Genomic DNA, 22,500 nt, shown 5'->3' with positions numbered 1-22,500 from the left:
CTCTCTCTCTCTCTCTCTCTCTCCTCTCTCCCTCTCTCCCTCTCTCCCTCTCTCCCTCTCTCTCCCCCTCTCTCTCCCTCTCTCTCCCTCTCTCTCCCTCTCCCTCCCTCCCTCCCTCTCCCTCCCTCCTTCCCTCCCTCCCTCCCTCCCCCTTTCCCTCTCCCATTCCCTCTCTCTCTCTCCTTCCCTCCCCCTCTCCATCTCCCTCTCCCTCCCTCTCATTTTCCTTTTCATGCACACCCTTTGCATCCTCCTCCCCAGTACTTCTTGCTCGGCCCCTCCTGCATCCTCCTCCCTTATCTGTCGGATTGAAATACCCACCGAAATCCTCCTCGGAGCGACCATGTGTTTTTCACCAGCTATCTGGCCACTACTTCCCCTCCTCTCTCTTCCTCCCTTCTCCTCTCTTCCCCTTTCCCCCCCCCCCCCCTGCAACCCCTCTTCCTCCTCCTCCTCTTCCTCCTCCTCCTCCTCTTGCCCCCCTTCAAGCCTTCTTCCTCCTCCTTTTCCTCCTCCTCCTCCTCCTCCTCCTCCTCCTCCTCCTTTCCTCTAGCGCCCCTACTTATCCCAACCATTTTTGGAGGCCATTCCCTGGGCTGCTCCTGAGACCTGCGTGGAGCATCAGTGTCTAGTAAAGGCAGTCTTCAGTGCATGACATATCCCTAGCCTTGCTGTTGCGGTCAGAGCTCACTCCTACAGCGTCCTTCTGTCTTCTCGCTTGTTTTTCTTTCTTTCTTTCTTTCTTTCTCCTGCTGCTTCTTCTTGTTCTTGTTCTTGTTCTTCTCTTGATTTTTTTTTTCTTAGGCTTCTGCTTCTTGTTCTTTTTCGTTTCTCTTTGTTTTCTTCTACATTATTCTTTAACTTTTTTTATATTCCCCTTTTCTTTCTGTCCATTTCTTCTTCTGTTTCCATTACCTCCCTCTTCCTCGTTCTGTTTAACATTTCCTTGTGGTTCTTTCTCCGTTTCCTCTCCCCCTCTCTCCCCGCCACATCTCCAACATTCTATTGCAAAGTGTAGCGTCATGTCTATCTCAGAGAGTGTTTGTTTTCTAATGTCTCACGTATGCATGTGAGTGGCATTCTTTTCCCGCGCATTTGATTTTCAGTGGGTTCTTTCCCTCTCTCTCTCCTCTCTCTCTCTCTCTCTCTCTCTCTCTCTCTCTCTCTCTCTCTCTCTCTCTCTCTCTCTCTCTCTCTCTCTCTCTCTCTCTCTCTCTCTTTCTCTCCCGTTCAATGGATGTAATAAATTTATCAAATATCACTCTCTTTTTTCTGTCTCTCTCACTCTTACTCTCTATTTCTTTCTCACTCTCTCTCTCTCTCTCTCTCTCTCTCTCTCTCTCTATATATATATATATATATATATATATATATATATATACATATACATATACATATACATACACATATCGAGTGGCGTTCACAAGGTCCAAGAAATAAATGTTTATTTTTCTTCCTCCCGATAATCGTTGGCGTGTTTTGAAGTTCGTTCCACGGGATCGCTATCTCGTTTACTCGACCTCTTAGATGATGTAATCGCTGTGACATTCGTTATCATTTTCCCTTTTGGTTCTGACGTAGCATCGGGAATTGTTGGGCCTTGGAAGGTCTCTCTTTCCATTTTCTTTATTGCCGTTTTCTTTTTCTTTTCTTTTTTTCTATGTTAGGAAAGTGATAATGATAGTGATAAATGGATTTATAATGAGGGTAGAGGACGGATTGATGGTTGGAAAATTGATGAGTATATTAATGACGGTGATTATTGTTTGTCTGGTGTAATTAGTGATGACGATGGCGACTGAACGGTAGTGATGATTAAGATTAAAAAAGAAATAAACTTTTTGTCGGACATGGTAATAAATGCTAGTGATAGTAATTACGAAAAAAAAGAAAAAGAAAAAGAAAAAAAAACATTTTTCTAATAAATTCTATGACTTTCATTTATATCATTATTGAATGTTGACATTTGTAGACCTACCGGAAGTAGATCAAATAATAATAGTAGCAGGAGCAGTGTCAGTAGTTGAAGTAGTAGTAGTAGTAGTAGTAATGGTGGTAGTAGTAGTGTTAGTAGTAGTAGTAGTAGTAGTAGTAGTTGTTGTAGTAGTAGTAATGGTGGTAGTAGTAGTGTTAGTAGTAGTAGTTGTAGTAGTAGTAATGGTGGTAGTAGTAGTGTTAGTAGTAGTAGTTGTAGTAGTAGTAGTAGTAGTAATGGTGGTAGTAGTAGTGTTAGTAGTAGTAGTAGTAGTAGTAGTAGTTGTTGTAGTAGTAGTAATGGTGGTAGTAGTAGTGTTAGTAGTAGTAGTTGTAGTAGTAGTAATGGTGGTAGTAGTAGTGTTAGTAGTAGTAGTTGTAGTAGTAGTAGTAGTAGTAGTTGTAGTAGTAGTAATGGTGGTAGTAGTAGTGTTAGTAGTAGTAGTAGTAGTAGTTGTAGTAGTAGTAATGGTGGTAGTAGTAGTGTTAGTAGTAGTAGTAGTAGTAATCGCGGTAGTAGCAGAAGCAGTAGTAGTATTAATGGTGATGGTAGTAGTAGTAGTAGTAGCGGTAGTAGTAGTAGGAGCAGCAATAGTAGTAGCAGTAGTGGTAGTAGTAGTAGTCTTGGTGGTAGGAGTAGTAGCAGCAATAGTAGATCTTTATAAATGCAGCGATAATTCTGTTTAAAAAAATGAAGATCTAAATTTTTCATCAAAATCATCCAGTTTATTTTGTTTCCTTATAGGCGTTTTTTTTTTTCACAGCCATTATCCTAATTTCGTGACCATTATCTTAATTATCCATGTCATTGTTATCATTTCCAAGGTAATTAACTCTATGGCAATGTTCCCTTCCCATCATTAATGACGTCACAGCCGCCATTGTCTCACGTAAAGAGGAAACAAAGTCAGAATTGGGGGGCATGGGGGGGGGGGGGTAGTGTATGTCTCTGTGTCTGTGTGTAGACTTGTGTCTGCCTTTATTCTGTTATTCATGTTGTTGATGCCATTGCTATTCATATTATTGGTATGCATTTTTCTATCTGTATTTTTGCCAACAAGAAGATTGTTTACGTACAATGAACGGTTCAGGAAGCGTGTATATTTTGTTAATTACTAACTTTATCTCCTTTGCTTACACACACACACACACGCAGAGAGAGAGAGAGAGAGAGAGAGAGAGAGAGAGAGAGAGAGAGAGAGAGAGAGAGAGAGAGAGAGAGAGAGAGAGAGAGATTGAGAATGACAGAAAGACAGACAGACCTCCTTTGCTTACACACACACACACACGCAGATAGATAGATAGATAGAGAGAGAGAGAGAGAGAGAGAGAGAGAGAGAGAGAGAGAGAGAGAGAGAGAGAGAGAGAGAGAGAGAGAGAGAGAGAGAAAGCGAGATTGAGAATGACAGAAAGACAGACAGACAAAACGTAAGCATTATAAGCATGTTTCCAACAGCCGGAAACAAATACTTCTTTTGACTTTGTCGCGTTTTACTTGGGAATTTATTATATCATTACCTTGATTATGATATCAACTACAATATTTTGGTGGATTCCATAGGAGCATTTTTTGTCGCTCTCTATTCCTCTTTTTTATCTTCATGTATATATACTATATTTCCGGGGGATGAATGTGATACGAGTGTGATATGGACTTCCAGGATGTGTTCATGTCTTTGTCCTTTTTTCTGTCCTTCCATGTGCAGTTATATATATATATATATATATATATATATATATATATATATATATATATATATATATATTTTTTTTTTTTTTTTTTTTTTTTTTTTTTCCTCAGTTTCTCTCTCCTTTCTCTTTCTCCCTCCTTTCTCTCTGTCTGTCTCTCTCTCTCTCTCTCTCTCTCTCTCTCTCTCTCTCTCTCTCTCTCTCTCTCTCTCTCTCTCTCTCTCTCTCTCTCTCTCTCTCTCTCTCTCTCTCTCTCTCTCTCCTTCCATCCCTCCCTTCCTTCCTCACTCTTCCTCTTTCTCTCTCTTTCTCTCCCCTCCTTCCCAGTTCCTTTCTGCATTCGCCTTGTTTTCACAACTGTCACCAGCCCTAAGTATGTCCTGAGTGACGTGCAGACGCGCTCAGAATGCCGAACCTAATCCATCAGAATGTTGACTCTATTTCCCTGCTCGCCGAATGTAGACCCTTGTCGGCGGCGCTCTGGATGCTGGCCTGCTTTCTTCGACACTCAGAATGTTGACTGTTATGACGAACATTTGTAAGTGACACTCAGGGACGAGCGTTCGCAGGGAGACAGCATCAAAGAGGCGCTTGTGCTCCGTCGAGAGTCAGGCCCAGCAGGCCAGCTGCGGCTCTCGGACTCTATAGCCGTAATTTACTGTGTCACTTTTATCGTATAGATTCGGCCATTAATCCTCTCCAGATTCTCTTAAATTTAAAAATAAAAACGAAAAAAAAGAAGAAGGGTCGCGTCTCTAGCAACGGGACGCTACCCCCTCCCCCCTCCCCCCTCCCCGGATTCACGTAAGGTCAAGAGCGAGCCAAGGACATCAAGCCATTATCTGGATATATTCAGACACCCCGAGCGCCTGTGGACGGCTGTCAGGTCGGCCGCTAAACCCCGCTCTGCCTCGCTGAATCACAATTAGCCTTCGTCATCTCCAAAGGTCCATACTGATGCCTTGATTATAAAAAAATCATGCTGTTGGGGTTTCCATTTGTTGCGCTTTTCAGTTGTTTTCGCTTCTTTATGATACTGGTATTCACAAACATTCACACACGTACTCACTAACACACACACACACACACACACACACACACACACACACACACACACACACACACACACACACACACACACACACACACACACACACACACACACGCACACACACACACACACACGACCAGGACGACGGCTGTAGTTAAGGGGATCCAAGCAGCTGTGTCATGGCAGGAAGGTGCAGGTGGGACGGAACGTGATCTTGCAATTCATTGTTGACAAGCATAACATACCCAGGGCGGCAGGTAATGCGGAAGGGGCACAGGTGGCACCAAAGGGCAAACTGGGGGAAGGAGGCAGAAGATGAGAGGGAAGAGGGGAAGGGAAGGATGGAGGAGGTTGAAAAAAGGAAACGAAGAAGGGCAAGAGATGAAAAAAGGAGGAAGGGGAAGGGGAGAAGGAAGAATGACTTTCTGACTTATCGGCGTCTCTCGGAAGTACCTCTGTGTTTGGGGATTGAGGTATGTGAGGATGCTATTTATGCTGAAAGAAGGAGAGAGAGAGAGAGAGAGAGAGAGAGAGAGAGAGAGAGAGAGAGAGAGAGAGAGAGAGAGAGAGAGAGAGAGAGAGAGAGAGAACCACGCGTGCTTGTGTTCATGCATTATTATTGGATCAACATAAGACTTAAATATAAATCCTACGAAGATCCTTGGGACCGAAGGACATAACGGCAGGTGTTGGCATCCTGCGAGCGGTCTCGGGGGGGGCACGAAGGACTCCTCCCCTTCCCCCTTACCCCCCTTACCCCCCCCCCCACTCCTTCTCCTCTCTCCTCGCAGGATGTCGTCGAAGGTGCCCGGGGCTCGGCTTGGTGACGAGGCCGAACCGCATTATATCGACGGTTATTCCGGGAGTGATCTACTAGGGTCCTCCACCGCCATCTCGCTGTCCACCTGCTCTCCTCTTCCTCCTCCTTCTCCTCCTCCTCCTTCTCCTTCTCATTCTCCTTCTCCTTCGTTCCTCCCTCCTCCCACCTAGCTTCCTCCTATCTCCTTCACCTCTTCCTCCCCCGCCCCCTCCTTCACCTACTCTCTCTCTCTCTCTCCTCCTTCACCTCCTCCCCCCCCTTTCCTCTCCCTCCCGCCTCCTGCCCCATCCTCCCTCCTCCTACCTCCCCGCTCGTCACATTCCTCTCCTCTTTAGCCATCATGATCCTGCTGCCGTTGCTGTTCCTTATCGTCCTCCTCCACTTCCTCTCCCTCTCTCTCCTCTACCCTCTTTTCCTGTGCCTCCCCCTCCTCCACTTGTTTCTCTTTGTTCGCTTCCTTTTTCTTTTGTTGTTCTTCTTAAACCTTCTCCACCACCACCAACACCACCACCTCCTCCTCTTCCTCCTCCTCTTCCTCCTCCTCCTCCACCTCTTCCTCCTCCACCTCCACCTCCACCTCCTCTTCTTCCTCTTCCTCTTCCTCTTCCTCCCCCTCCTCCTCGTGCTCCTCCTCCTCCTCTTGCTCCCTCCCCTCCCCCTCCCCGTCCTCCTCCTCCTCCTCCTTCTCCTCCTCCTCCTCCTCCTCCTCCTCTTCCTCCCCCTCCTCCTCCTCCTCCTCCTCCCCCTCCTCCTCCACCCCCGTCTGTCCTTGTCCGTCCTTCGTCTCTCACATGATGTAATCAAGGCAACCCCAAGAGATCTCACTGGCTTTCCTTCTTGCTGAATCTCTTTGCCTTGGGTCTTTCCCAACTCTCATGTTCCTTCTGTTTGTACCAAGTGATGTTTGGCGATGGAGAGGAAAGATTGGTATGTGGCTGTGTTGAAAGGGTGTATTGTGTAAGTGTGTGTGTGTGTGTGTGTGTGTGTGTGTGTGTGTGTGTGTGTGTGTGTGTGTGTGTGTGTGTGTGTGTGGGTGTATGTATCAGTGTCTGTGTCTGTGTGATATTTCTATACAGATTTTGATTCTCTCTCTCTCTCTCTCTCTCTCTCTCTCTCTCTCTCTCTCTCTCTCTCTCTCTCTCTCTCTCTCTCTCTCTCTCTCTCTCTCTCCTTTCCTCGTTTCTATTCTCGTCCCTCGTCCTCCCTCACTTTCCACACACCTTTTCCCTTTCCTCCGACCCTCTCCATCTTTTCCTTCTTCTCCCCTTTCATCACACCTTCTCCCTTCGTTCCCCTTGCCTTCATTCCCCTCCTTTTTTTCTCCTTCCCCTTCCCTTCCTCCTGACCTTCCTCCTTCCTTCCCGTTGGCACAGCCGGGCGAGAGGGCGTCCGGGCAGAGGCTCCCTCCCTTCGCCCCGGGCTTTTGTCGAGGCTGAGTCAAAATGTGGCGTCAAGATGTCTGCCTCGCCCCCGTTGACTAATTGTTGTTGTTGAAACTCGAGTATGTTGATGCATGGCGAACTACTGTGTGCTTTTACGTCACCGTAGTTGTTGTACCACAAGAGCCGGTTGTTCCAGGATTATGTGAGCTAATTACTGGATGCTTGCTTGTCCGTGCTTGTTATTTACGTAGGTGTTCTCATCGGGAGCTCCTCTCGCCCCCCTGCCCCCGCCCCTGATGACGTGTGCCGCTTTCAGAGCTGGTCGCTTCGTTCATCAGCTGGCTCATCCGTCGCTCGTCCGGGTGCGTCTGACCTTGGCTCAGAGTTTCTCGAATCTGTCAATCATTTGTGAAGCCTCGTCGCAAGGGTGAAACACAGACCTCGTGGAAACTACCTCGAACGTTTGAAGTACAGTTCGACGTCAAAAACACGAAATGTTCTTGGGGATGGAGTAAGTGGCGGACGTGAGGGTGGAACGAGGGGGCTCCGATGGTCCTGATGGAGATGACGGAGTGGTGGAGATCCCGGTGGTGTATTTGAACAGCATCACGATGAGCTTGCCATGGGTTCCTCCCGCGCGACCGCGACGCATTATACGGTTATACGGGAAAGGCTCTGTCACCCTATGTAACGTTGGGATACCTTTGGTAATGATACGTTAATCCATCGATGTCGTCTCGATAACTCGCGGATGGAACACGAATGATGCAGCGGCGATTCAATGGTTTTATCTGTGACTTATTGCACTTCCTGTGTTTGAGGTGCATGTTTATCGCAAAGTGAGCGTGACGAGGGTGCAATAAGCACCATCGCTCCATGAACTATGAACGATAATTGAAGGGAGGAGAGAAATTGTACTAACGGGTTTGTGTGCCATCTCCTGGTGTAGCTAGTTTATCCATTCTACGTTAAATCACTATAGATACAAATGCAATAATATCTGCAACGCCACTTCCATTCGCTTGCGCTGAAATATTCTCAAGTGCTTGGATAAGCCACAGTGGCGAAGCATATTGCAAGAAAGATAGCAGTTAACAAGCAAGCAGTTGCTCACTTAATAATAGTGATAACATGATTGTAGTGCTGCCTCATGAATATGTTGACACGTGAACACCATTACAGCTGTGGCTACGCAGCGTGGAAGAAAGAACCTTCTTAAATACGTGTTACCCAATGAGGCTGTCTCTCTCTCTCTCTCTCTCTCTCTCTCTCTCTCTCTCTCTCTCTCTCTCTCTCTCTCTCTCTCTCTCTCTCTCTCTCTCTCTCTCTCGGAGCACTGGGGTGACGACTTAGAGATTTTTTCACCGCTGAACTTCAGTGTCTGATGATGTTATTAGTCAGCACGGTAGAACATGAAGTGTTTGATGATGATGATATTTTAGCAAGGCCTATTTACGTGCTCAAACTGGCCGAAGAGTAACGTGGGAGGATGAGACTGCACAGCGTTTGTATGCACTGGTATGTCGCAAGCGGTGGCGCAGCTCTGACATGAAAGGTGGAGCGCGTATGGGAAGGTATATTGACGGCTCCGATTGTGAGTATTAGCCATAATTGTGATTATTAATGGCGTTCTTGTGGAACTGTGCGCTTATTGTTGGGAACAGTGACGTTTTTGTATTTGTTATTTTTGAGGGGTAGAGGTAGGGGAACGGGAGTGAGGATCGAGCTAAATGGCACTACCGAGAAATGCCTTGTTGTATCACAGCTGATTGATATAAATAGCTCTGGTTAGTGATTATGTAATGATTATGATTACGGCGTGACTAAGCGAAAATTGTTGATTTGTCGTGCTTGATCAAGCCAGTTGAATGTTGCTTTGTTTAGGTTGAAGGGGTTGATATGAAGGGTGCAGTATGGTAATTTTAAAGATTTTGAATATTTATTATTGAACAAAAATGACGGTAGTAGGTGAAACATGTGGTATTTGATGGATATAAAAAGGGAAAGATAATGGTAGATTTAAAGATTGTATGTGAGTGATAGTGAAGTCTGTGACGTTGATACGGCAGAGTGATGGAGACTCTGGAAGTTGACACAGGTTTTGCAGATGTGTAAGTGACTCTATCTTACGTAGCTATCAGGACTGCTGGCTGTAAAGATTTCATTTAACATCCCCTGGATGTTGAGAGACTATATAGTTTGAGATTAAGCTTACGTATAGGTTAAATTTGCTGGTGAAATACCTTTGAATGCTCGGGTGCGAAACGGGCTGAATGTGAAGTGGTGGAGCAGCATCCGCGGTGGTGGAGGAGGCAGCGGCGGTGGTGGAGGTGGGTGGGTGGAGCACAAACGCCATCTTCTCGAGGGTCACACCGGCGATTTGTCTTGTCTCGGAGTGCCGAAGATGATCAATCACACATCTTTTGACTCGAGGTCCTCTCCGCATCATCCACCTCTCGCTCCTCCCCATCTCTGTCTTCCTTTTTCTTTGTTTCTCTTCTTTTTCCGCGTGCCAGGGCGGGATCCCTCCCATGGCGACGCCGAACGCCGTGTTTGGCTATGACCTATCGGTTATAATATCCGAAATCATGATAAACAGCAGGCTACTGCTTCGCTGTATGAAACAGTTTTTCAAATATCGCCGTGGTTCAGTCCCAGATGTTTCGGCCAGACATAAGCCTGTTACATCTAGTTGGCCGTTGGTCTGTGATGCCGACGACCCCCTCCCCTCCCCCTCTTCTTCCTCCCTCCCCCACCCCCCACATCTGGTCGTAACCTGGCCACCACACCTCTTCTGCGGTCTTCCCGGCATGCGCTACCTATTCTCGCTTCCTCTCCGAGTCCGTCTCGAGGGATCTCCGTAACTCACGCCACCTTGCTAGATGCAGCGAGCAGTTGTTTATTACTTTTAAAAGTAAAGTTCCGCCTTCGACATCCCGCCACCACCGAAACATCTGGCCGGATCGTAGCTGTCACGCCGGTTCTCTCAATTCTGTGATTATCATTTACAACCCAATTTATTTCGTCTCTCTCGAAGCCGCGCCGTGTCCCGCATGCCGGCATGAATTTCGAGAGATTTCCGCGGCGGGGATGTGGCCATACGTTTTGAGACAGCAGCCAGGTATTTACTAACAAGAAACCGAGAGCGATGAAGAAGCAGGAAGAAAGTGTCGTGTCAAAATGTATCGTTCGTGTGTGGTAACAGACGGCGGGGCTCGGCGTGAACTGTTCGCCACCGCGCTGCCAGGCAATTCTCGCACAAGAGTGTTGTTTATATAAGGGTAAATATAGCGGAGCTTCGGCCTGGCCTCAAGTTCATTGTCAAGGTCGGACAAGTTGAGGTCGAGAGGGAGACGGTAAGGGAAGAGGGAGGGAGGGAGGGAAGCAGTAGGGGGATGGGGGGAATGGGGGGAATGGGGGAGGGGTTGGAGGGAAGGTTGTGGGAAGCAAAGGTGAGGTTTACTGATATAGTTGCAAAAGGTTACGGAGCAGAGCGCAATTACGGAGCCTCAGAGCGGGGTTAGATATTGCGGAAGTGGAAGACCCTCGCTTGGATTTTTCGTCGGGCGGAGAACACACGGCCAAGGGTCGCGAGGGCGGGCGCACAGTATCTTTATAGAGAAGCAGTTCCGACACAGGTAACCTGCTGTCGTGGGGTTGGCTGTAGGGGACCGCTGGTACGTGATTGGCTGGAGGGGAGCCCTAGTAGGTAGTTAGGTGTAGGGGAAACGACGTGAAGGGAGAAAGATAGGGAAGATTTTAAAAACGTGTATGTCTGTAAACCAATATTACAAGAAAGTTGTGTACAAGAGGGTGATAGGGAGTGTATTTCTTTTAAGTATGATAACGACAGGAACCGTGTATCAAACACACTTACTAGGAATAATAACAGAGTTCGTCGAAGTTGAAAAAGTTGTATGTCACAGAGTTTACGATAAAACGTCCCCGCGATAAAGGAATAAATGATTCTATTGCGTGATGCATATTCTAGCTAGACGGTGGACGTGTATATGAAGAAATTGTTAAGTCGCTGTGATCGTTTCTCGGGAATTTACGGTTTATTATACGTATATGTGTGGGTGTTTATACGTGAGTGTATATTCGTCCATATCTTCCCCGTCCATTGCGTGACCGCTGAAACTTTCGTTAATAATTCAAGTCTCCGATTGGCGTGGCCATCAGTTTGCGAAGAGCAGGAACCACAACGGTCGGATTTCGTTCGTTCGGTCGCCCACCCGTCCGTCAGTCCTCCTCCATACACGCCCTCTGCCACCTGCTCAAGGGCGCCCCGCCAGAGTCTGTCAAGATGCCTCAAATCGCACGCACGCCTGCTCTCTGAGAAGCACGCAGTGAGAGCGAAGGCTTAGAAGAATGAGACGTATTTATGAATCAGTTCCTCCTGCTACGCAGTGGGGAAGAATATGTAAACAAAAAAATATTGATGTTTGACTTAGTGTACGTTGGTCCCGTGACCGCGAGAGTCAGTCTTATGACACCTCGTCACAAGGTCGAATTTGCATGCAATCGGTTGATAATGGCGGCGGAATACAGTACACACACCGAAAATTTATTATTAAGAAGAGAAAGGATGTTATTACAATCACTCACAGTAACGATGCATAGATTGTGGCTCCATTATTGCTTCCTCGTCCTATTCAGCAAGAGAGACTTGCAGCGGAACAAGTTCCTGTGCCATTGAGCGAGCGGCTGCAAGAGTCAAGTTAATGGAGTTTCCAGACGCTTGTATGCGGGGAGTCGTAGCCGGAGCCAGAGTGTTCGGGTGTCCGTGTTCCATTGATGGATCGAAAGCAAGGCGGCGTTTGGGTGTGAGTCATCGGCCCGTGTTTTGATTGGGCGTTCGGGATCTCCAACAGCTATTCCGGCCCGGCGCGGCGATGGTGGTTCGATACGACTGTATGTTTACACGGATATTATTTTTTGTTGAGAGACGATGACTGTTCAGTTATTTTTCTTTTCATTTTTCCAATTTTCGTTCATTTTTTCGTGTGTGCGGGCTATATAAAGACTGAGAATGTTACCTCCCAACGAGTATGAATAGGCATTTTTTCTAAGATAACTCCAGGGTATCATTCTTAGGGTATGGATGTTTTCGAAAGTCAAAAATGCAAGGAAAATGCTTACGAAACTCTCCCATGCAAATGAAGCCTTGCAAATGCTCTAGAAGGAACATATGTCACCTTGCCATATGCATTATTCAAGCGTTGCTGCATTTGGACTGTATTTAATGATTTGCTAAATTCTTATTATTCGATCATCCGTCTGGCAATTCAAATCAATCTTCTGCCTTTCTTTTCTTTCCATTTCGGCCACAATGGCTCCGTCGCAGAGGAAGCTTTGGTCAATTCTATTTTTTATGAAAGAGTCGAGTTGCAGTTGCATTATGCACACTTCTTGCAACGCCCTTGCCTTCACCCTGCTGTGGGCTGGACGCGAGGAGTCTAAGGTCAGTCATGGTGACTTACTGAACTCATTGAGGGGGGTGGGTCGCAGGGGACGGAGGAGTGGGGGGTAGAGGTGAGGAGGAGGGGGGTGAGGGGGTTAGAAGGCGGAGGAAGAGAAGAGGGGAAAGAGATATACTGACCAGGTGGTTCCGTGGTGTTTGGGGAAGGGGGTGAGAGGTAAGGGGGGGAGGGAGGAGGGAGAGAGGGGCAGAAGGAAGAGGGAGAGGGGTCGGGGAGAGGCGGAGGGAAGGGAGGAGGGGTCGGAGAGAGGGAGAAGGGGGAGAGGAGCCAGAGAGGGGCAGAGGGAGGAGGGAGGGGGAGTCGTGGTGAGGCAGAGGGAAGGGAGTAGGGGTCTGAGGGAGGCCGGGGGAGGGGAAGAGGGGTCACTGGGAGGGAGGGAGGGGTTTCCTTTGTTAGCCCGCGTTGACCAGGTGGCTTCGGGCGATGTCTCTGGCGCTTTTCATGCCATCTTTGGGAGTTCGGCTGACCAGGTGGTTGCGAGGTTGATATGCTTTTCGGGTCGAGTTTAGGATTGGGGTGAATCCTCTTCCATCCGCCTCCTTACCCTCTGCCCTCCTCCCTTCTCTCTCCCCTCCTCTTTACACTCTTCCTTTCTCTTTCCCCTTCCTCATTTCCCTCTTCCCTCCTCCCTTCTTTCCCTCCACCTCCTTTCCCTCCCCCCCCTCCTCCTCTCCCCTCTTCCCTCCTCCCTTCTCTTTCTCTTTCCCCTCTTCTCTCCTCCCTGCTCGTTCCCTCCTCCCTCCTCCTTTCCCCTCTTCCATCCTCCCTTCTCTTCCCCCTTCCTCTTTTCCCTCTTCCCTCTTCTTTCGTCCCTCCCTCGTGTTGATCAGATGACCTTCTTGTTAGCATTGCTGTTGATGCTGTGTGTGTTGTGGAGGTTGGCTGACCAGATGGCTGTGACGACACTGTTACTGTTGTTGTTTTTGTTGTTGTTGTTGTTGTGGTTCTCACGGGCTCTAGCCAAATGGTGTCCTTGTTGTCCTTCCTTACTGTTGTTGTCGTTGATTCTGTCAGCTGTTCTTCCTACGCCATGACGACGTTGCTGTTGTTATTGATTTTTTTTTTTTTTTTTTTTTTTTTTTTTTTTTTTTACTTTTCTGGTTTTAGAGGTAGAGGTTGGAGGTGGAGGGGGGTGGGGGAGGTGGAAGCGGGGATTGGAGGGGGAGGAGAAGAAGAAGGAGGAGGAGGAGTAGAAGGAGAAGAAGAAGAAGAAGAAGAAGAAGAAGAAGAAGAAGAAGAAGAAGAAGAAGAAATAGAAGAAGAAGAAGAAGAAGAAGAAGAAGGAAGAGGGAGAAAGAGAAGAATAAGGAGGAGGAGGAGGAGGAGAAGGAGAAGGAGAAGGAGAAGGAGAAGGAGAAGGAGGAGGAGTTGGGGGGGGGGGGGTTATGATGGATTGGCCATCTGTGTTAAAGTGAGGTGATGTTGGGCAGGTGGTTTGCTCGAGTTTTTGAGAGATGTGCTTAGTGTTTGATTAGCATTGTTATCACGAGGATTACTGTTGATATTATTGCTATCGATAATATCAAAGCTATTTTTTGTATAATCGTTATCGTTACTATTATTATTGTGCTTATTTTTATGTTTATTATTATTTTTATATTTTTTATTATTATTATTATTTTTTATATAATATTTGTTTTTGTTGCTTTTGTTATTGCTGCTGATCTTGTTTTGTTGACATTAGTATTTCTATTGTTATTACTGTTATTATTAATATAATCATAGTAATCATATTTGTTTTGTCTTTTTGATTCCAAAATCAATTTCATCATTTGTTGGGTTCGTTAGGCAGTTCATTCAGTCTGCAATAGTTTAGGAACAGTTGATTTGCAAGTGGCATTTTGTGCCTACTGATTATTATCATATATGATGGTTTTACCTTTTTTTATTGTATTTTACATTATTGTATATTTTCCATCATTATAAATTTGTATTAGTAATTACTGCTATCAATATCATAAGTTTTGCTATCATCAATGCCGTTATTATTATTATTATTATTTTTTTTTTTTTTTTTTTGATTAACTTGTTTGTGTTTTATATTAGCAAGTTCAATGGATTATAAAAGTCCTTTATATTTCTTTTCTTAACGATCATCTTCAAGTGCGTATTAAAATGAGCCATTAATTGTAGCTTGTTCAAGATATATGACGGTTTATTCTCACCGTCCACTCTGTGCTTCTACCTCCAGCCAAACGTAAGAAAAAACAAAAGAAAACAAAAACGGCATTAGTAAGAAATTACAAGCCTAATCTCTTTTATCAAACTTTTTTTTTTTTTTTTTTAAATCTTTCTTCCTCTCATTGATTCTTACCCTTTTTTCTCTCTCGCTCATTACCCATTGATGATTCTTCAGACATACATATTTAAAAAAAAAAAAAAAAAAAAAAGGACCGTCGTTCATTGTGGGCTTGTTCGCGGAGCCTGTTCTGACGCCCACCACAGTCTCGGCGGCGGCGGCGGCTGGGGGAGAGAGAGAGAGAGAGAGAGAGAGAGAGAGAGAGAGAGAGAGAGAGAGAGAGAGAGAGAGAGAGAGAGAGAGAGAGAGAGAGAGAGAGAGAGAGACACGAATCCGGACCGAGGTTCGTGTTCACTGAAGCCGCTGATTCGAACCCCGCGTGGGATCGTTCTTACAGTCTCGGGTTCGGTCTCGTCCCGGGGGTGAGGTGGAGGGGTGGAGCGGGGGGGGGGGGGATAAGGTTTATGAGAGGGATTTGTGTGTGTTTGGTGATGCTGTTATGTGGTTGTTGGTATTTACTTTTGTTCTTCATACAGTTAGTATTATTGTTGTCACCGTTATCAAGATTACCACCACTGTTGTCACTGTTACTACTGTTGCTGCTGCTTCTGCTTCTTTAAGCATTACTACTTTTGTACTTTTGCTCTTGTTATTACTATTGTTGTATTATTACTATTACTAATATTGTTACAAGTACTTTCTTTACATTATTATCGATGTTTTTCCTTTTTTTTTAATTCATAATGTAATTTGATATCGTTTCATAACCATAATTTTGTGTCTTTCCTAGAGTAATTTCTTTTCCTTCTCTCTTTTTTTCTCGTTCTCCCTCGCCTTCCCTGCCTCCTACCATCGCCACCTTTATGCTAGACCGGGTCAGGGTGAGAAGGTATAATTATTATCAGAATATCAGCGTACTATTTTTAACTTCTTATCTGTCGGCTTTCATAAGGGGAATTATCCTGTGTGTGAGTGTGGGGGGAGGGAGGGTGTGTGTGTGTGTGTGTGTGTGTGTGTGTGTGTGTGTGTGTGTGCGCGCGTGCGCGCGCGTATGTATGTGTTTGCATTTTATTAATATATGTTGCGCTTTGTGTGTGTTTGTGCACTTTTGGGTATACGAATGGTCTTGCATGTGCCTAATGTACATGTTTACTTGCATGTGTATGTGCCTGTGCGTGTACGTGTAGTAAGCGGATGAGCGTGGGCGTGCCTGCAGGGCCCTCACCCCCCGCGTGGGCCTCCGGGTCGTGGGTGAGGACTATCGCCGTAACGGGAACGGGAACTAACGACAGCGGACGCCCGGGGGTCATGCGAACGGAGGGGGCGAGAGGGCACGGTCGGGAGAGGAAGGGAGGGGCGAGGGGGAGGAACTGGGGTAAGGTAGGGGAAGAGGATGAGGAGGAAGGTGGGGAGAGGGAGGATATTGGAGAAGGGGAAGAGAGAGAGAGAAGAGGGCAGAGAGGAAGTGGAGTAAGGGAGAAGGGAAGTGAAAGCGAGGATAAAGGAGAAGGAAAGGGAGAAGAGGAGGTAGAAAGAAGAGGGAGAAGATAGGGTTGAAGGTTATAGTAAGGAAGGTCAAAACAAAGCAGACTTTAAGATGAAATAGGGATTATTATGTGTGGGAATGAGAGTCGTTTGGTAATGGCAGGAGGCGAAAGAGAGGGTGAGGTAGGAAATCTCGATAATCAAGGCAAAGGGCAAGTGAAATACATTATTTTTACTTGTTTATGAATCGTGTGTGGCGTGTTTTCATCTCTTTTTTGTATTTCCTTTGTCTTACGATTTTGCAAAGCAATGGGAATAATAAAAATAACACATTGACTATAGATGCGTTGATAGAAGGAAAAAAAACTTATTTTGCGCCAAAGAAAGTAAGAGAAAAGTCGAAGGAAAGAAAACGAACACGCGAAGGATGTTAAGTGCTGAACACAGTACTTCGTAGGGAGTCACAGCTGTTGGAACCCTTTTAATAGATCTGTAAAGTTCATCACGTTGAGCGAAAAAATATTTAAAGGTCAGCTGAAATGGGGTGTTGCAGCCCCTCTCTCTTCCACGAGGAATGCACCACGAGCGAGCGATCTTATCAGCGTGGGTTTATGTTATCTTACAGCACGCTTGGGCCTTTGAGGTGTGAGTCACTCTGCGCCGCGAGGAACAGCACGGGCCTCCGCCTGTCACGTGACACTCTTCCCAGTGGTCGCGGGCAGTGCCAGGTTGTTGTCGCGTTTGATGACGGAAACATTTTTTTCCTTTGCGTTCGGAATGTTTTGATTTTTGTCGTTATTGTAGTATTTGTTAATTTTCTGCGTGTCAGGAAATGTCAAACTTTTTTTGTGTGTGTGGACATTAAAGAGACTGTTATTTATGATGATGTCGGCTGTGTTTGAAATGCGTGATTTGTTGAAAGTATTCTAGACGCTGCGCTCATGCAGTCATAGAGAGAAGGGGATCTGCAGAGGAAGATAAAAACGGAGGGAGACGGAACAGAAAGAGAAAAGGAGAAAAGGAGAAAAAAGACGAGGAGAGGGGAAAACAAAAGAAAGCGTTAAAGAGGGGAATCGAGAAGAAAATAAATAAAGGAGATAAATAAAGATGAAAGAAGAAAAGGGGGAAAGAAATGAATAATGAGAAAGGAAGAGAAAAGACAAAGATTTAAAAAAAAAAAAAAAAAAAAAGGGCGAAAAGAGGGGACAAGAGACGGAATCCAAAAGGAAAACAACAAAAAGAGCACGCAAAGCCCCCCCTCCCCCTCCTCCTCCTCCTCCTCCTTTCCCCCCCAACAGCGCGTAAAGAAGCAGGATGTGTGTCAGACCCCATGGAAACAAACAATAACAAAACAGGAAAGCTAACCCGTTTCACGTATTCCAGCTTCCGACATTTGACCTTTGATATTTTGGTCAATGTCATCTTTTTTTTTTTTTTTTTTTTTTAGGGGGTGAATTGGGGAGGAGGAGGAGGAAGGAGAAAGGATGTTTGGAATATGCAAATTAATTGTTTCCTTTTGGTTTGTAAGTATCAATTATCTCAAAACACGGGCGCGTTTTTTTTTTTTTTTTTTTTTTTTTTTTTTTTTTTTTTTTTTTGAGCGATTCTTCAAATAGTATTAATAATAATGATAAAATGCGGTAACGGCTGCTGCAAAAGGTAACGATGATATGTATGATGAGTCTAAACAAGCTGTATGAAATAGATCAATTGGATCAATTTTGCCTTTTCCACTCGGGACTGACTGGAGAAATTCGACCCTTTTCAAACGTTCGGAGACATTCGTTATCGTCTCATCCACATCTGCGTTGTTTTATTTTTATTTTTATTTCAATGGCGAAAGCTTGGGTATTTTTAACTTCGTCGTCTTTTTTTTTTTCACTGTAAATTTCTTTTTAAATCTTCTGTAAATCTCTCTTTAAATCTTTTGCAAATCCTTTTGTAAATCTTTGTATATTTTTTTTATTTTTTGGGGTAAATCTCTTTTTCAATCGTTTGTAAATCTCTTAGTAAATCTCTTCGTAAATCGGCGGTTGGCAGATGGTCCTCCGGCGTGGCAGAGCGCGACTCTCGGGCCTGCGATCGGTTCTTGGAACGCCGCGTCTGGACCAGCTCCCGAAGAGTCATTTATGCGCTCGGATTCCAAATTGCGAATGTTCTTTCCTCGCTTTTAGCTTTGTTCCTTTTTTTTTTTTTCTTGTAGTTATCCCTATCTTTTTAACTCTCGATTCTTCTTTTGGTTTTATTCTTTCTCTCGTTCTCTTACTTGTTTTTATCCCTTTGTTAAACCGTCATCCTTATCCCTCTCCCTTACCCCCTTTTCCTCACCCTAATACCTACCTTTACCCTTATCCCTCACCCTTATACTCGCCCTTACACTCGCCCTTCCCGCTCCTTCTTATTGGGTGACTCAAGGAAGCTTACGAGTCTGTTGATTGACTCGGTGATTTCCTTGATTGACTCATCCCAACCTTTGTCGTATTATTGCCATTCCCCGCGGCTTTAAATGTCAATCACCTTTCAGGCAACTTTTATGGCATATCTCGAAGCGCAGAAAAAAGAAAGAAAAAAAAAGAAAGAAAGAAAGAGAATGAGAGAGAGAGAGGAAAAAAAACCTGCTTGGTTCCATACTAGGCTACATAATCCACTTCCACTCCACCTTTTATGAGGGAGGGCAGTCAGGTTCTCATTCTCCTTCGCCCGCTCCTCTCTCCTCCCCTCCTCCTCCTCCTCCTCCTCCTCCTCCTCCTCCTCCTCCAAGCATCGCCTCGACCCCGTGGCCTCCTCATCTCTCTGCAATATTGGGGTCTCTCTCTCTCTCTCTCTCTTCTCTCTCTCTCTCTCTCTCTCTCTCTCTCTCTCTCTCTCTCTCTCTCTCTCTCTCTCTCTCTCTCTCTCTCTCTCTCTCTCTCTCTCTCTCTCTCTCTCTCTCTTTTTCTCTCTCTCTATCTCTATCTCTATCTCTCCTTCTCCCTCTCCCTCTCCCTCTCCCTCTCCCTCTCCCTTCTTTCTCTCCTCTCTTCTCTTTCTCCTCTTTCTCCTCTCTCTCTCCTCTTTTCCTCTCTCTCTCTCTCTCTCTCTCTCTCTCTCTCTCTCTCTCTCTCTCTCTCTCTCTCTCTCTCTCTCTCTCTCTCTCTCATTCTGTCTTCATCCCCACAGACGCCCTACCACCTTTACCCCCCTTCGCTATCTCACCTCCCCCCTCCCCTTCCGCCACCGCCCACCCCCGCCCCCACCCCATTATCACCCACCGCCCACCCCCCAACCCCCTCTGCTGTCTAGACGGGCAGGTGGGCGTGACTGGAGATGCTCGACCGCTGATGCTGCATCTCCCAGCTCCTGCTCTAGTTCCTTCCCAAAATATATCATAATAACCCAAACCATATCGCTCTTTTCCCTCAAAAATATATACTTCCACTTTTTGTTTTTTTTTCAAAATTATTTTTCTTCATTTTTTGGATGGGTGGTTTTTTTGGGGGGGAGGTAGGGTGGGGGAAGTAGGGGGGTGGGGGGAGGTAGGAGGAAGGGATAGTTATGAGCGCGCCTGTCTTTCTTGCAAGGGTCAGGAGGTCAGCACACCCTCTCATTGGTCAAACTTAACTTGTTTTTTTTTCTCTCCCTCTCTCTGTTGATGTCATATCATATTTCCTTTGCAATTCATTCCTTTTTATTTTGTCTATTGTTATTCTTTTTTTCCCCCTCCCGGGTGATTTGTCTGGATATGCATGTATTGTTTTTTTTATTATTAGAATATTTTTTTCCTTGCTGTTAAGACTTTTTTTTCGTTTTCGTATATTTTTGTTTTCAAGAAATCTTGTTTTTGTTCGTTTGCGAGTTTGATTCCTTGTATAATTTATCCTCTTCATGTACACTCATACGTGCAGTATTTGTACCATACGTACCAAGCACATGTTCAAAGAGATGCGCTATTTTGTCAGTATATTGTCTGTACAGTTAGGATTATTGTGGTAATTTGAAGTATAAATTGTCTCTATACCGTTTTGCACCACGCTGTACATCTAGTCTCTTCCCAGTTTTTTTTTTTTTTTTTTTTTTTTTTTTTTTTTTTTTTTTAGAGAGAGAGAGAGGTCGTTATTCGTTATACCCCATCCTATATCTCTGGCCTGGCTATGTATATCGTAGAAGCATTGATCAGGAAGCCATTTTTTGGCGCGTATTTCAGTAAAGGTGAAACGCCTATTGCCAGAGTGTTTTGTTAATCAGATTGCTGGGCATCTTTAGAGTTTACTTTGCTGAGGCATTGCACTGACGAAGGTAGATAATACTACAGTATAGAATTTATCCACGTAGCTATTGTGCATCTTTTCCTAGGTATATACCCACCTGTTGCACAGGCCCTTGGTGCAAACACAGGTATTGTACATCTAGCGCTCCCCCCCTCTCTTCCCCTCTCCTCCCCCTCCTCCTCTCCCCTCCTCCTCCATGTACACCCAAGCTAGTGCACACAGGTTGCTGGTCCCCCCTTCACCCTCCTCCCCCTTCCTCCCTCGTGAATGGTGGTGGGCGGGGCGGGGTGAGCGTTTCAAGGTGAGCTGGTCCCCTTATCCCTCCCACGCCCACACCCCTAATGAATGGAGCTCACGGCCGCCCATTGTAGATGCACTTATGAATGAATGGACAGGTGGCTCATTTGATACAAAGGAGGCAGCTTCACTCTCTTCGCACTCGGGAGAAGGGGTCAGCGTGGATGAAGGGGCGACGCTGCCAGGCGCTTTCCTCCCTAATTATTGAGGAAGCTAAACAAAGCTGTCTCCGATACTAATGAAATCACAGACAAGCATGCGTACACACACACACACTCATACTCACACTCAAACGCACACGCACACACGCAGGTAAACATAGCCAGACAACCTACGGGCAACGGAAACGCACGCTATTCTCCCGCGAAAATAACGAAAGGAGAGACAAAGCCGCTAACCGGCGAACAGAACGAGTGATTTATAGATTAAATAACCAATCGTTCTTCATTTGCGTTCAAGTTTTTGGGGCAACCTTGAAGCACATTATCACTGTCTGAGACTGGTTGAACCACATGTGTCTTCCTGATGGATATGAGGCAAGAAGTGCGCTGTCAGGGAAGCCGTTTCGAAACACATGATTGAAAAAAGTTGATCTTACATCTGGGCTTGGATGGAGGTGAGGCATGGAGGAAGGGAGGGAAGGAGAGGAGGGAGGAAGGGAGGGAAGGAGAGGAGGGAGGAAGGGAGGGAAGGAGAGGAGGGAGGAAGGGAGGGAAGGAGAGGAGGGAGGAAGGAAGGGAGGGAGGGAGAGAGGGAGGGAGGAAGGGAGGGAAGGAGAGGAGGGAGAGAGGCATGGAGGAAGGGAGGGACGGAGAGGAGGAAGAGAGGGAAGGAGAGGAGGGAGGTGAGGCATGGAGGAAGGGAGGGAAGAAGAGGAGGGAGAGAGGGATGGAGGAAGGGAGGGAAGGAGAGGAGGGAGATAGGGAGGGAGCGAAGGAGAGGAGGGAGGAAGGGAGGGAAGGAGAGGAGGGAGAGAGGCATGGAGGAAGGGAGGGAAGGAGAGGAGGGAGAGAGGCATGGAGGAAGGGAGGGCAGGAGAGGAGGGAGAGAGGCATGGAGGAAGGGAGGGAAGGAGAGAGGGAAGAATAGAGGAAGGGAAATAATGGAGGAAAGGAGAGGAGAGAGAGGCATGGAGGAAGGAAGGGAAGGGGGGAGAGAGGGATGCAGATGGGAAGGAAAATACTGGAGGGAAGAAATGGAGAGAGAAGAGAAATAAGGAAAGGAACGAAAGGAGAGAGGGATGGAGGAGAGTCAGTGAATGAAAGTGAGAGAGAGAGAAGACATAAAGAAAAAACAAAGAAAAAAGAAACCTAGGTGTTGCTTATGGATAATACCACCTGTTGTCGTATATATTATATATTTGACCAGCATACATAATGTGGGTATGGTGTACTTACACCCACCTGGCCGAGTGTTCAATCACTAGCATCCTCCTACCCGGTGTTTTACCTTTTATAAGGAATATGCTTGCCTGTGCATTATGAATTTTGTTGTCGGTAAAGACACTTGTCTCGCTCCGATCTTCATTTTGAAACCGGGGATAGATAACACCCGAACTAGTCTTCGTTGAATTCTTGACGAGATGCGGAGAAAAACAAATGCATGAGCAGGAATTCCATTTCTGTCGAAAGGAAGTATTAAGGGACTTAATTGTTATTATTAGGAATTGGTGATTTCTGCAACGGATAGGAAAGTCGGGATGCGCACCGTGTTGGCGGTTGTGGGCGTGTGTGTTTATCTGTGTACACCTACCCTCGGCGCCACAATATGGGCTCGGCCCTTGCGCGTGGGCGGACATGGGCGGCCGCATCCTGTGTCCCGGCCCGCCCATAC

At 46.0% G+C, this 22,500-nt stretch overlaps 1 protein-coding gene across 6 annotated transcripts in view; it reads left to right on the top strand.

Moving 5' to 3' along the window:
- The window catches only part of LOC125034726 (nuclear hormone receptor FTZ-F1 beta-like), a 146,913-nt gene that overhangs the window by 80,851 nt on the left and 43,562 nt on the right, over window positions 1–22,500 (top strand). The gene's annotated exons all lie outside the window — the stretch shown is intronic.

The sequence above is a fragment of the Penaeus chinensis genome, chromosome 18 (assembly GCF_019202785.1).
Source record: "Penaeus chinensis breed Huanghai No. 1 chromosome 18, ASM1920278v2, whole genome shotgun sequence".
In the NCBI taxonomy this organism is placed as follows: domain Eukaryota; kingdom Metazoa; phylum Arthropoda; class Malacostraca; order Decapoda; family Penaeidae; genus Penaeus; species Penaeus chinensis.
This window is presented reverse-complemented; position numbering and strand designations above follow the sequence as displayed.